This window comes from Lepisma saccharinum, chromosome 22 (assembly GCF_977018435.1).
Source record: "Lepisma saccharinum chromosome 22, izLepSacc3.1, whole genome shotgun sequence".
Taxonomy (NCBI): domain Eukaryota; kingdom Metazoa; phylum Arthropoda; class Insecta; order Zygentoma; family Lepismatidae; genus Lepisma; species Lepisma saccharinum.
Window position 1 is genome coordinate 3,588,537 of NC_139250.1, and position 16,751 is coordinate 3,605,287.

The following is a 16,751-nucleotide window of genomic DNA, read 5'->3' on the forward strand; positions in this document are numbered from 1 at the left end:
CAGGCAAATAAGCACTTATAATTTTCAAAATAGGCAGTAAAATAGGCATTAAAATATAAATAGGCAATAAAAAGGTAATGAAATTTAACTCAAAATAATGAAGATAGACATACAAAAAGAAATAGGTGTTTAAATAATATAGAAACATACCTGTACATTTATTTATAGTTGCTTAAAATAAACCAGGAGCTCATCATTAGCGACAGGAGTCCAATATTGTACTTAATAAATCACTGCAAACAGGAGTCACGTCAGCCCAAAATTTTCCATTGTATAATGGCTACACACAATAGTCTGACAAAAGAAATTGTTGGCTACTTCCAACCAGTACGCAAATTATTTAAATATACACTTTATCACTGCACACAGGGTTATTTCAGTTAAAAAAATTTACACTATATATTCCACACAGCAGTTCGAACTAAGAAACTGTTTAAATTCATTTCAAGTTTGTACTGTATGGTTTGGCAGTCTCTGAATAAGAAGCACTAATTGTGGTTGCACATCACACCAAGGTATTTCTTCAGGTGATCAACCGACAAGTTATGTCTGCGATCAGACAACACATTTTTTAGAATTGAAAAAGATCTCTCAACCTCCACAGATCACAGATGTTACCGAAGTACGCGAGAACATGTGGATCTAACTCAGTTTGTATATTTTCACCTTTCAGAACTTGTTCAATTGCCCTTAATTTGTCCAAGTCCTTATTAGCTGCAATAACTCGCTAATTGTTATTTTTAAATTTCTTGGAAGCATCGGAAACTAATCCTGGGAACAGGAAATTGTATGAATAGAGGTCAGTCATGTCCCAATTTTAAAGAAAATGTCTAAAATAGGCAATATCTGGCATTTATGAAATAATATAGGCAATATCCTATGAAATAGGCAAAATAGGCAAAATTAAATTGCCTTTAAATGAAGCTAATCCCTCCCCCCTGGCCTTCGCAACATTCGTTTTCATCATATCTCTAACAGGAAAGAATAGGCATTTTGCCTAACATCCGGTCTCTACAGAATCAGATACCCCTGGCGTCGTAGCGCGCTGTGCTAACAACTCCGCCACAGAGGTCAGATTTATATCGGGTAACAGCGCTTTGTACTGACTAAATGATCTTTCCGCTTCGCACGAATTAATGGTGCATGCTTGAACTTGTATAAATATTTTGATCACTTTCCAGGCGTCAGAGATATTTCCCCCCATTTAGCACTCTGTCAGCCACTGGCGTACGCAGAGGGAGGACTGATGTGGATACAGCCCCCTCCGAGATTTTCAGAAAATCAAGATTTTCAAATAAAATAGTGAATAACTCGGGAAAAACCAGAGTAGTAGATGCAAATCCCTCTTTAAATGACCCCATGTTTGTCATTCTTGAGTGTAGGAAGTTTTAAATGTACGAAATATCCTCTTCTGTATACCGTCCCCAATTTCCATAGACATCAGCTATGTTCCTATCCACTTTACAATTCCATCCCCCCCCCCCCCCGAAAAAAAACCTGCGTACACCAGTGCTGTCAGCAGCTAAGATTGTATTGCACCCTGTACATTTCTTCCAAACGTAACGCAATGAATTCAGAATTCAATCTGTTCACGCATCATTGTCCAATAGCTTCCCACTTCCCTTCTCTCACACACACACAATCCGCAGTCCTTACTCTCTCACGTATTCTCACCAACTGATCTCGCTCCCTCACGATTCCAACGCTCATTCCATAGCCGTCTCTCAAGTCACTAACCTAACGTTTGACTAATTGTTTATTCAGCATTCCTTTCTCTGCTTCTTGCTATGTTAAGAATAGCATAAGACTTGTACATTCTTACCCAATACCTTTGGTACGATACGCAAAGGAATACACCCCCCCCCCCTTTTATTAACTACGTTCGTAATTGATCACATCTAGCCTGTCCAAAAAAGCGACTGAGTGAACAATTTCTATTTTGTCTGTTGTGAGCCATATATTCCATACAGTTGTGTAAGTTTATTTTAAAATGTTTAAAATGTGTATTAAATACGAAAATATCAGGAAATACGTAAATATATGTTCTCATGGAGTAAAATATGTAAATATATGTACTATAAAATATGCGTTCTAAACCCATTTGACGCAAAACACCATAATGTTTCTGATTTTATATGAAAATGTTAATAAAAAAGAGGTAATTGTTTTAATATCCGGTCCCTATTTATAACAAAACAATAATATTCTTCAAAAATCAGTATTTCTGTACATGATTTCGTCAAAAGTTGTGTTTTTCAAGTCCGACTTTCGTTAGTAGGCTAATCGGCATTAGACCCGCAATTACAACAAGGATTCGAAACATTGTGCAATGTTTTCTCACCAACCAGGGACCTTTTCATCAGAAGGCGACAGAATTAGCCACTACGCCCTGTATATTGCAACACTGCTGGACATAAATCCGTATCAATTTTCATGGATAAGTTCAACTTACGCACGCACATTACGTCATGGCAACACAATATGTAATTAGCCCAATCTCTATGGTTGTAATGAGACTAGTGCGTTCTGCAATTCGAGATAATACTATTTTCATGTATTATGCACATTAACCCACAATATATCAACTTGTTTGTGAATAATACAATTATGTGAATTGGTCCTGATTTTTATTAGCACGACTGTGATACAATGTGATAGATTCGTCCCTGCGAATATTGGCGTGCAAATAAATTTCGCAAGAGGTGTAATGTGACTATTTCTATGTACCATAATATGCTTCATTTTAGCAGATAATGCAATACCTTCCTACTTTATGTATATCCAATGTTGTTTTATTTTAGGAAAACTGGATCAAATTGGGCGTTCTTACACCCACCAATCTCCCTTGGGCACCACTCCAATCACTTACAAGCATAAAAACAGGAAGATCAAGATCCCATCCCCTCTTCAAAGATGTTTTGACATGATTATAGTTACAGCTGTTCAAATCTCCAATGGCGACCTATTTTAGGTATGTAGAAATTACAATCTTTACGAAAGTAGCGGTATTCGGACACACGAATTCTACAGGATGTAGCAAACTAACTGCAGAGGAATTTGTGACTTCCATATTGTACCTATTTTTAGTAATCCTGTTTAATTTAAAAGACAATTTTTGTGCGTTTATTTTAATAGTTTGTAAAATTCATTACAAAAGTTTAAACTTTCACTAAGAAGGGTTAAATGCTAATACTTTAGACATTAAATAATGTCTGTCAAGCTGCACCTTGGACAAAAATGTTGTATAAAGAAGCAATCTGCACTACTAGAATGTACGTCGCCTTTCATTACCCCCATTGTGTGGCACTCTATAAATCTAAGACATCCCCTTTCTCATTTTCAAACGTAAATACTTGCAAATTGTAAGTAATATTATTGATAAGAACTCTTGATTTTTCAGTGGCTTCTTTCGCTCTACAACACACCCATCTTTCTAAAGAGCCAAGAATACAATGGAGCATAATGTCAGCTGTAGAAGATAACTGGCAACAACATTACAACAATTAAAATACAATACACTGTGGTTTTGAAAGCAAGCAGTAAACAATTAATTTTTACAACACAACAATCACATAAAATAAATTGTTTACTGCCTGCTTTCAAAACCAAACTGTATTGTATTTTAATTGTTGTAATATTGTTGCCAGTAATCTTCTACAGCTGTCATTATGCTCCATTGTATTCTTGGCTCTTTAGAAAGATGGATGTGTTGTATGTAAAGCAAAATGCTGAGAAGATAGAAGAATCTTTAGTCTCTAAGGAAACAAAAGTTTCCATTCTCTTCTATTCCTTTTCTTTGTTTGTTATACGTAGTAATCCCCATCTTTTCAACCTACAGAAATACTTCCTTACTTATTATTTTCCCATTTACTTATCAAAGCCATTCTTCCCAGTGACATCTTGGAAGTCCCTATTTCTTTCCTTATCCCTGGCACAGTACAACATATTTCACTAAAGCATATTATGTAAATGGAATAAATTCTACACTTCTTGGAGACTAATTAAAGACACAGAAGCCTAATCTGTACACTTCTTAGAGATTAATTTGCAACACAAGCACACACACACAAACTGTCATTAAAGAACAATAATAACTTTCAAGTGGTCAGTTTGTGATGCTCAAGTTTTCTAAACCTCACACACTTCAAGACATCTTTATCAATACTCTCAACTGCTCGCTTGATAAGACTTCAATACTAGTAGCATCACAAAGGTGGATACTTGAGTGGCATTACTTTTGGTTAGTATCAGTTTGTGTTGCTTGAATTAATCTCCAAGAAGTGTAGAATTTACTCCATTTGCATAATATGCTCTAGTGAAACGTGTTCGTTTCTTTCTATTTTAAAAACAGTCAGCTAAAATGTTCATTCCTGCATCTGAGTAATACGCTCTACTCATAGCACACTACACTCTTTCTAGACAAATTCTCTCCTACTACACTGTAAGTTGCATTTGTCATTGATAACCTTCATGTTCCTTTACTTCTACTCTATTATCTCCACGTCTGTTTCTAAAGTGTCTAAGCACTTGAACTAATTCGCTTGCTTTATTTGTATACCCTCATTTGTGATAATTTCGTTTTATTTTTATTAATTTTAAGTCCGAAATTATCTGCCCTGTATTTAAATTCTGCGCCTTTCTCTACATCACCAGCAATTGTTAATACTTGAAGAGCAAGATGCAGAAATGAGCTCTTCGTCTTATAGACCTTCCCTATTTCAATTTCCACAGCAGTTTCGGCCCTTCACGACCCTGGAACTAGAATGAGTGTGGTTGCTTTAGTAAAGCCGCCTTATCAGCTCTAAGTTATGGATCTCCAGAGCGGTGCTGGACCAATACGAAGCTAAAGGAGGGGATTAAGAAAAAAAAGAACAGAGATAACCAAGAAACAAAAGACTATAGTTGCTTGCGTAGTGCGAACCAGTTTGCGGAAGGTTCTCTTGGATGTATAGGATGGGTCTCCTCTCGTCTCCACGGGACCATTCCGCTTTCGCGAACATGATTCCAAAGAGCAAAGGGAGAAAAGGGACCGAAACGGATGCTGGTTGCAAAACATGCGTCCTAGATGAATCCCAGTCCCCAGGAGGGAAGATAAAAAAAACCGTTCCAGAAACACACAGGACTGGGGCGAGGGAAGCGTTCCCTTTCTATCCAGGGACAGAAGGGTAATTCCGTCTACTGGGATTATCTCTGAAGCCAATTTCTTTATCTCGTCGCTCTGTTTTTTACTCAAGCGCAGAGGGAGAAAAAGAGGTGATGAGGATGAAGGATGCATACACGTAATTAAAATTGCTGGCTTCCTATTATTCTTCCAAGCGGCTTGTTTCTCTAACCACCGTAACTTTAGCTCCAGTTGGAAACTGGCAAACTATCTGCTGCGGAAATTTTACCTTTAAAAAATTGTTTTCAAATTAGAGACGAAATTCACGGCTGACTTTGATTCTGCTAACATAAAACTCAAGCGAAAGATAGAATATATTCGCGTGAGAAACAAAGCCTGAATGTAAGGTGAGGCGTGATGAGAAGGTCATCCGTAGAGAATTCAGTTGAATTTCGTGTGTTCATTTCAGCTGTTGCTTGTAATTTGCTAATTTTCTGCCTGCTTGGATTTCTCACATGCGTAGTTTCGTTCAGTAATGTACAAGAAATCAAGCATTCTCTATCCAGGAGGATTGAAGAAACCGGTCTTTCCAATTCTGTAATTATCCTTTCCTCCTGATTCTCCATCTCTCCACACAATTCTCTCTCAGGCGAGGCAAGGGAGGGCAAGAGATACGAACATCTACCGGTAAGCAAGTAAGTCAACCATACTGCGCCAGAGAACAAGATAAACTACATACAGACTGCATATCAGCGACGTTTCCAGAATGATTTCAGTTATTTATACAAAATTGTGAATGGCAAAATCCGCTGGAACACACTCCTTGAGGAATTCCACTTTAGAGTACCTATGCGCACAACTCGCAACAGAAGATTATTTTATACAAAAAAATCTAGACTAGAAATTCAAGAAACATCTCTCTTTTACAGACTTTCAGCACAATACAATGATCTCCCCTCAAATATTGATATATTTTCCTCCGAGTTTGCCTTTCGGTCTTCTATTAGAAGAAATGCTTGTAAATAATATCAAAGAGTGCCATCTTTTACTTATTTTTTGTTAATTTGCTATTCACTTTTGTGTTATTTTGTTACTTTTATTATGTTTTCTATTTTTTATTATTATTATCATTGCATTTTCATTGTTGACAATTTCAGTGTAAAATGGCCACCTGTGCTGTATCTAGAACTTTCTCAATATATAAATAAATAACGTAAGTTATCATAGCTCGTTCAGACGGCAGGTGTCCCGGATTTTGAATCTCAGCCTGGGCATGCGTGTTCTTTGTGAAGTCCCTTCATCAATTTCATCACATCATCACTCATCCTGCTCTCCTGTTATGCGCGGAAGTTTTTTCCTCACATTCCCGGGATAGAGAAATTAAGAAAAACAGAGATAACATGAGGATGAGTGATGATATGATGAAATTGATGAAAGAACAAAGAATACCCACGCCACGGAAATATGCGATAAGAAAGAGAAAGAGTATATATATTGATGAAGGAATTGGGAGCATAAAAGTCGAAACATTAATTTGCCTCAAACATCGCTCAGAAGCTCGCAAGTTGAACGCTCATTCACCCCACATTCCACCGGATGCAGAGCCGAGCAACTAGAATTTTCCACTCGGCTCTGCACAGTCAGCAAGGCAACGGCCCTCGCCGGCGGTGAGTGCACCTCCACTGTAAATTTCCATCTGCATCCAGGGATACCCCAGGTGCACAGTGGAGGTGCAAAGTCCAACAACCTATGACTCAAATCCAATGTATAAAACCGCTGGAGACAGTAAATCGATCTCTCACTTCGCTCCAATATCACCACCAAACTGATCGACGAAAAGAGGACGACGGCCTGCTGAGAGATCGCGACAGTACGAGGCGGCAACAAGCGAGAAGTCCATAGCAGTCCGGATTAAGCCAACCGAAGAATCTGCAAGAATAAAACAAGTCGCCGAATTGCCTGCCGTCTCTTATCGTCATCTTCGATCTCTCCAGCGGACACCTGTCACCGTCGCCGACGCCAGAAGCCGAGGGCCAGACCAACAGCAAGGGGTGAGTAGCGTTCAACAACACAGGCTCCCAACAATCCTTCATCAGCCTCCTTAAGGGTAGAGGTGGTTAGCCAAGTCAAACTTAAGACCTACTGTATTTATCTGAGCTACGTCCCGGCGTGACTCGATCCCGTACCTTACCCGACGTCACGCTACATGGTGGAGATAGCCGGCTCCACTCCGTGGATTTCCATAAAATTTTAATTTTTTTTTTACGTCACTCAAAACCCCATAATCTAAAATCCCCGCCGCACACAGCAGCAACCCTAGAAATTCTTCTTTTTCGATAATACACTTCGTATTATAAACTCCCCACTTGTAATTTTTTCTTCCGCTCACTATCTTTCATTTCTTGTGAATAAGTGCATAAAAATTCCCCCTCCCTAAATTCGCATGAACGAATCCCAAATTATTCTTCACGAAGAGCTAGACCGTTCTCTTGACCAGATTCTCTCCTTAGCCTCCGCTATTAATTCCCCCGCTCCTTCCCCCCGAATAACCAGATCCAAGGCTCAACATCCCGATTATCCACAGTTTCTAGGTGGTCTAGAAACTCCCAAACGAAAAAAGAAACACCCAGAACCCCAAACCAGTACACCTAGAACTAACACCCCTACCACCATCAATCCATCCCCGTCAAGAATGTCCGTAAATATACCCCATGGCTTATACCCCGCCCCCTTCACAGGAAAAAACCCTCAAGAAGTTGAGCAGTTTTTTGAAAAGTTCGATAGTATTGCGGGCGCTTTGGCGTGGGAGGAAAATAAAAAACGCGAAATGTTGCCATTGTTCCTCGCAGACATAGCGCTCACATTTTTGAACGATCTCAAGAAGCAGCCAAACTTCAACACCCTCACTTTTCCACAAATCAAAAAAGAATTAATTTCATTATTTAAAGGCAGTCACTTAGTCAGCATGCCCATCCAAATTTTATTAGAGACAAAGCAGGAAATTAACCAGCCCATTCATGATTATGTAATTCGCAAGAAAAATCTCGTCCTTCAATTCTTCCCGCAAGCGACGAACCCTCAAATCCTTTCTTATGTTGTGTCGGGACTTCGATCTAAACACATCGCTGCGATAGGAGACAAAGAGTTCACCGACACAAGTTCTCTTATTGCACATCTGCAGAATCAAGAAAGGCAAGACATGCTGATTCAAGCTAGACGCAATGAGGAACAAAGTGAAGCGATGAAACTGATAGATGCCGCCAAGTACATGCATTCCATTTACGCAACAGCCTCCACTCAGTTTCCCAGCTGTACGCAACCTCAGGTCAGCAACACCCATCCTTTCCCCACACCTCAGCCTGCTTCGTCATTTGTGACGTATTCCCCCCCTACCCCCCTCCCGCAGATCTCTCAAGCTCCATACAACTTTCTTCCGCAGCAACCTTATCAAGCACCAGCAGCTCTTCCGACCAACTCCTGGCAGGTCCAAACCACGCCCACAGTCCCTCCTTCCCTCCCCTCAAGTCAAACTCCAAACACGCAGTCTGCTAGTTCTCCCAGCGCGGCCGTTTCCCAGTCTTGCAACGCAATTCTGCCATCTGGCGGTTCAACAGCGAACCAACTAGATTCAGTCACGAACCAATTGCAAACCTTAACATTAGAAAATAAAGTTGAAGCGTTGTGTCACGCTGTCCAGAACCTGGCAGATCAAATACAATCAAATAACAGTAATCAATTTCAGACCCGGCCGACTTTTTACGGCCAGGGTCGCAGAGGTTCTACTCGCGGCATGCGACGTAATTTCAGATCTCGAGGTGGAAATAATAATTCAGACGGGGGGCGACAAAATTCACAGTTTTCGCAATGCCAGATTTGTTTCCGTTCAAATCACTCTACCAGGGACTGTTTTTATAATCCAAACAATGAAAACAAGGGCGATTTAAACTGAAAAACCGTGTGAATCGATGGGACGGATCCACACGCAAGACAAAATTTGACACAGTTCCTATCCTTGAAAAAAACAACCTATTCTTCATTCAAGCTCATGTAAATAATAACCCCCTAGAAATTATGATTGACAACGCAAGCCAGATTAGTATTTGTCCTCAGCATTTAATTCCACCTAATGCAAAGAAAATTCAAATGCACAGCATTATTAAAGGCGTCACTGGTAACAGACTTCCTATCTCAGAAATTGTAATACTCCCCCTTCACATAGGAAGATATAGGTACTCCCACCCTTTTAGAGTTGTGCAATCCAAAGAATTACCTCCTCTCCTTGGCAATGACTTCTTGAAGACACAAAATTGTGACATTTCACTTAGTACTAACCTGTTAACTCTTAGACGCTTAGGCCATATTCCAAACTATAACCTTCCCACAAAATCACACACCTACACCATCCCTGATGTAATTTTTTCTAAACTACACCCTACTAGCAACCAACACAGTTTAGTAACAATCCCAGAAAATGTAACCCTAAAACCTAGAACCCGAACATATGTTCCAGTTTCCATCACTCCCCCCCTCCCCCACAATATCCTACTCACACCCTCTCAGGAAACACTCCTTACATACAATATCCTCATACCCCATGCCCTACTTAATACTTCTTCCCCTCTGTTACTAATTCATAACCCCTCAGAGAAACCAGTCACTCTCAAATCCAACACCCCACTTGGCCCAGCAACCCCCTGTGACATAATAGTAGACATGACAGATGCATCCAACACTGACATGACTACCACTACATACGCATGCACAGAAGACAATACAGACAACACAAGACTGAAGGAAAGTCAGCAAAAATTTGACCCATCTTGCATCAGTATTAACCCTGACTTATCAGAGGCAGACAAACAGAAAATCATACAGTTAGTATTTGATTATGCTGATGTTTTAGCTTGGAAAGGCGATAAACTCACCACAACCCCAATTTATGAGTACGACATTGACATTGGCGACAATCAACCTCCCTATATGAGACAATACCCCATTCCTTTGAATCTTAGAGAACAAATGAAAATTGAGCTTAACAAGCTCTTACAAGATGGCATCATTCGCAGGTCAGAAGGTAGTCCATTCCGACACCCAGTTCTCTTAGTGCGCAAGCGAGACAATTCGTTCCGCGTGGTGTCTGACCTTCGGGCACTGAATAAAATTATTCAGCCCTCTTCTCTCCCAACACCTAACATTGACAACATTTTAGCAGACATGGCAGGCAAGAAATATTACACAACCCTTGACCTTAAATCGGCATTTTTTCAGGTAAAATTAACAGAAAGGTCAAAGAAAATGACCTCATTTGCAATTAGTAATTGTGGAAATTACGAGTATGAAGTACTGCCAATGGGATTGAAGACAAGTAGTCAGGTCATGAACAATGTAATGTCTATGGCTCTATCTGGCATAGATAGTTCCGAGATATCTGCATATACGGATGACATAATTTGCTACACAAACTCAGTTGACGCAATGCTACAAGTTTTACATAAAGTCTTTGCTAAATTACGTGCAGCCAATTTGAAACTAGGGCCAAATAAATGTAAATTTTGCTTTGAGGAAATTCCAGTCTTAGGCCATCTTGTGTCGCAAAAGGGATTTAAAATTTCTGATCACATCCTGCGTGCAATCAAAGAATTCCCTCCACCTAAATCTAAGAAGAATTTGAAATCCTTCCTAGGCATAAGCAATTTCATCAGACGCTATGTACAAGGGTTTGCGGAACCCGCAGAATGTTTGTTCAAATTACTCAAAAAGAAAGTAAACTTTCATTGGCATGAAGAGCATCAGAAAAGCTTTGAGGCATTAAAAGACAAAATTATTTCCGCACCCATTCTTAGACCTTATGACCCAAAGCAGACTTCATGCGTATAGATCGACGCGTCATACCAGGGTATGGGTGGTTGTCTTATGCAGAAGGATGCTGATGGAATACTGCATCCGATAGCCTTCTGCAGCAGACACCTTACAGACACTGAGAAAAAAGCAGACGTCTTTTCTCTTGAAATTGCAGCTGCCTTTTATGTCCTAAAATCATTCAAATTCTTCTTAATCAACACACCTTTTATAGTTTTCACAGATAACCATGCATTGTCTTACCTTAGAACAACAAAACAGTTGTCCGGGGTACTTGCTCGAAGATCACTCTTCTTCCAAGAGTTCGACTTCCAAATCCACCATATCCCATCATCACAGAATGGTATTGCTGATGCATTATCAAGGAATCCTGTAGACCCAGCCCCTTCCTTGCCCAACGACACAGCACAAGACACTTTCCTTGACACAGACGAGGAGGACATACTAAATCAAGTCTTCATGTTACAATCTGATGACTTTGACATAGGTACGGCACAAAGAGAGGACCCATACTTACAAGCATTAATCAAAATTCATGAAAACCACCCAGATGCTGATCACAAATTAGAGAAAACAGCCTACTCATTTGTTCTTGACAATGGAATCCTTTATAGGAACACTAAATTTTCACCAGGCTATAGAAGACAGTTATGTATTCCCCAAAAACTAAGAAAAGAAGTGTTTCAATTAATTCACTGTAACAAAATGATGGCCGCACATCAAGGTGCTGCTAAAACATACTCCCATCTCTCTTTACGCTACTATTGGCCTAATCTAAAGAAATATGTGTACGCTGCAGTACGCAAATACAATGAATGTCAAGTAGCAAAAAGAGCTCACGGAGCCGTACAACATACACTGCAAACGATACACTGCAAATTATATATATATATATATATATAATAAATGGATGTATGTGTGTATATGTGTGTGTTTGTTCAGCAATAACTCTCGAACGCCTGGAGCGATTTCAACCAAACTTGGTACACGTATCACTTGCAACCTGGAAATAAATACTGTGGGGGTAAGACATCCCTGGCACCCCTAGCGGTAGGGTGGGAAGGGGTGACATGTAAAAATAATCGAGAACCACCGATATTGAATTCCGCACAAACAGACATCCGTGACTCTATGCAATCCGCACAACGATAGTGTTTCTCGGGTTGTCTAACATTCAGGCTGTGTTGCGAATGGAATCCATAGTTGTCGTGACACTCCCAATGCGGTTCAACTCCAAGTTCATCACCTATCGGCATGGGGGTTGAGAGGGGGGTGAAAAATAAAATGCCACAAATTACCTAGATTACTGTCGAATCCATAGTTTTCGGAGTCGCTAAGCTAATTGGTGACATTCACGATCACATTTAAAATTAGTTACATTTTACACTATAGTTAGAATTCATTATTTTCCTGTCTAATACAAGATTGGGATAAATAAATACCCGGGCAACGCCGGGTAATCAGCAAGTATATATGTATGTATGTATGTATGTATGTATGTATATATATACGCCACCACTCGTAAGTAACTCCAGGGTATGGAGATTCGAATTGGCAACACACCGCTCCTTGCTCCGGCATATATATATATATATATATATACACACACACACATATATGTATATACATATATATTAATGAGTCACGATTAAACATAATAAACCGCGCTAGATAAGTGGGTATTTGTCACGTGGCATGTTTCTTTAGACATGCGCCTAATGTTGATCCGGAAGTTTCCACACTATAGTTTCGTTCTCGGAAATTGAAATCTAAAAAAAAAAATCTGAGTGAATTCAAAATACACTTTACCTTACTTGCAGTTTAGAGAACAAATTTGATTGTGCCGTAAATAAATGATTACCTTATAACTCCGTAACAACGGGTTGTTACTTTTAATTTCAGGCGATGCGCTGCTGTTTTCTTCCGACGAGCGTCTCCCTGCAAATTGGGAGGAGACGTTCTCGTTCTTATAATTTTTTCAGCGTCTTCTCCTGTCCTTCTCTGCACAGATCTGTACCTGTCCAATCTCGGCTCAGGGCAGGGAAAAACTCAATTTGGTCCCTTTTACCGTAATACCCCTCTCTATCGCGGCGCTCCCATTAATAATATATCAATCAGTTTCGTACAGCGCAAGGAGACGCACTCATTAAAACTTGACGAGAAATTTGATCTCAGTAATCTCAAGTCCAATTTAGTGTCTTTCTGGGAATTCTGATGCGAGCGGCTGTGCGGAAGAATTAAGTTGGGGGAGTGGAAGGTTCTGTTTCTAATTGTTTAATTTCTTCTCTATCTCATTTTCTTTATTTTCTATCCCGGTGTGTCTTTTATTTCTCCATCATTCTCTCTTCTCTTACTATTTCCTTCATTTTTCTATCATTTCTTATTTTTCTCGACCATGCTTTCACTATTTTTTATTTTCCCATTCCCGTTTTCTTTATCACGCTATCTCCCTTATTTTGTCTTCGTTTTCCTTTTTGTTTCTCTTTCCACTAGTCTCTCCTTTTCTTCGTCCTCTCTCACGATTTCGCTTTCTCTGTTTACTTCTCTATTGTCTTCCTTTTTTTCTCCATCTCTCACTACTTCCAATTCTCCCTCTGTCTTATTCTTTATTTCGCTTTCTCTCCTTTTCACTGTCCATTTCTCTCTTCGTCTTCCTTTCTGTTTCTTTCTTCATCAATCTCTCCTTTCCTTCCTTCTCCTCTCATTATCTCCTATCTCTCGCCTCTCTCCTCATACCCCTTTCTCTACGTTTCTATTTATTTCTGTCTTCGTCTTCCGTGTGCTTGTTTCTCCATCTTCCTCTCACTATCTCCTATTTTCGACATCTCTTTACATTTCACTTTCTCAATTTTTCTTCCATTTATTACTCTTTCTCTCTTCATCTCTTCCTTTTCCTCTCACTCCCTATTCCTCCATCTCTTCCTCTACCTCCTTCTCTTTCTGCCTTTCTATCTTCATTATTCTTTCCTTCTCTTCCCCTCTCTCTCACACACAAGCATCTCTCGTCAACTAAATATCGCTCACGGAAAATAAAACCGGACACAAAAAATTCTTGGAACAGCTAAACCTACAACTATGAACTGTAAGAAAAATTCCTCTTGGCACCCGAGTTGAACTCCTTCGCAGTGAATTCTCATAACGCAATTCTCTTGGCTCAAGCTTAAACAGGATTTGAAACTCGTCCAAGTGAATGCCAAGTTCCGAACCTTGTAAATGCTGACAAGGACATTTCTTGCGCTAAACGATGTTGTAAATTGAGCCCAAGAACTTTTCAAATTCTTTTTTAATCAACCACAATGGACTGTAAGGAATGTTATCAGGCAGTTGTCCAAATGTTTGCTATCGAGCATAATGGCATTGTTCAATTTCAACAAAATACTATAATAACGTGTTTTTCCTTTAAATGACTTAAACGTTTAAAATTATAGGGACATACCTCAAAAGTCTAAAATACTGGTACCTTAAACGTTTTGACAAAACTGTACTTTCAGAATAATAGTGGCAGAAGGTTAGTCAAACAGATGAAAATAAAGTGAATATGTGTAAAATCCAAAAATACGAATTGTTTACACTAAACTACATTCGAAATAATTCCAAACTAATAACAATTCATTGGAATTTATAGAATGGCTACCAAGTGTACATACAAAAAATGCAAATTAATTTCAACGTTTAAAAGGGTCCGATTCTTTTATTGACACACTGGGACTATTCGAGCCTTTTTCCTTCATTTTTCAGTAAAAATCTGAGTTTTTCAGCGGTCCTTACTTTCAAAATGAACACATTTTGGGTCTTTGTCGTTCATTTTTCTGGAACAATAGAAAAAGCTAAATAATTTAGCAATTATTGTGATCACTTAAGCAAAGTTCATTTCAAAATATTTCGTCAACTCTTGAACCTACCAGAACGAAGTTTTCTAGCAAAGTCAATGAACCTTTAGTTGTACTTCTATATACATCCACCACTTGACGTCATTTCTCTTCATCCAATGTCGAGTCGCTTTCATCTATTAACTCGCCTCCATGTATTCCACAATGATACAACTGATAGTGACATTAACTTTTGGTATTGTTACACAAAATATGTCATATAATAGCGGTTGATACGGATTATGATGATCAAAGAAAATCATATGCTTCAATGTTCTGTGTCCAGTAGTGCCAGCAATAAAAAGTCTCGTACAACCTTCCATCCAGACACACCATGAATATTATGCTTAATTTACAGTAATAACGCATTCGTCATGAGCGAATGGACAATATTATTAATCTTGTAACGAAAGCATTTAAAAGCTGTGGCCTCTGTGGTGCCGCCCAGGTGGGCAGAGCGAAGCTCACACTCGAATGAAACCTACATGGGACAAAATTTACATTACGCATAATAGCAAATGTGTGGAGGACAAGTGAATTGTTCAATGGTGATTTGCATGTGTCTGTGAATATGTCCACTAGGGAGATTCACATATTCTGATGGAGGGAAATTGCTCGTTCTCTTATTCGGAACTCTTGTGTGCTGTCCAGGCGTTAATAATGTCAATTTCAAGGTTCATGGATCAATATGTTCGTCGACACATGATCATACATGTGTTCACAAAGATAACATACGCTTGTTAGCGTATGGTTCAATACCAGAGGTTCTAGTTTGAATCCTGGAGAGCAGAAGGCGTCAAAATCGAAAAGATGCGTTCTTAAGTGAATTATATTGATGCCATTTTTACATCATAAATCAGGTAAATTTTAAGGGATGAAATTGTATGATATAGGCAATGCAGAAGGAGCATGGACGTCCGGAAGGGGGAGTAAAGGGGGGAACGGCCCCCCATGGGAAAATAAATGTTAACCTAAAAGATATATATTTCACACATACTTTCAGACTGAAATAGTGTTTAATAATCCCACAATTACATGAAACCAAACGTAAATGAAAGTTTGAATTTTTCATCTTCAATCGGAACGTTTTGCATCACCGAGGAAAATGATGAGGTTCTGGCGGGACATCGAGTGTGCACCCACGGTTACACGGGAGCCGCAACATAGGAATTTATCGCGCGAGTAATAACGGAAAATAATTCCTCAAAATTCGTTTCCAACGTATGAAACTGTCACGAACAGGCGTAGCCCATTTAAAATCACAATATCACTAATCAAGATATTGTAAAATGGTTATGAACTTAAAGAGCATGAACCTACCTTTTGAATACTAGGAATGTCCCGGTGCATAGAAATAGGCGTCCATATATAATCATTCAGCAGCAACCTAAACAAGAAAATGCATTAATTAGCATGTAAAAATTATTTAATTCATAATAATAAAGCGCATTAATGTTAGCATTATTATTATTATATTAACAAACCATAAAGCATCAATTGCATTAAGTAGTTCTCTTGCATGTATTTCAAATGTTTGAATTTGAATTTTAGTGTTTATTGATTGTTATGCCAACGTATCTTGTGTCCTTAAATGCATGGCTGTTATGATTAATTTAGATTAAACGTTCATTCTTCTACAAAACTTTGCATCTGCCTCGACAACCATTAAAAGTCAAGATAATTCATTTGTATCATATTGCGTTATATTATGCTTTTTTTAATCAACTACACACCTTTCGGCTGATGTAAATACTAACTGATTGTTATTTTCAAAGCATTTCACACTTCAAATTTGGTATTTTCAATATAAGTCCAATTTTACCCAAAATGAGTATTGCATATTTTCTGGGTCGTTGAAGTTGATAAATAGGATATGTTAAATCTCATCTCTAACCTAACGATATGCGATATGGGTGAACTAA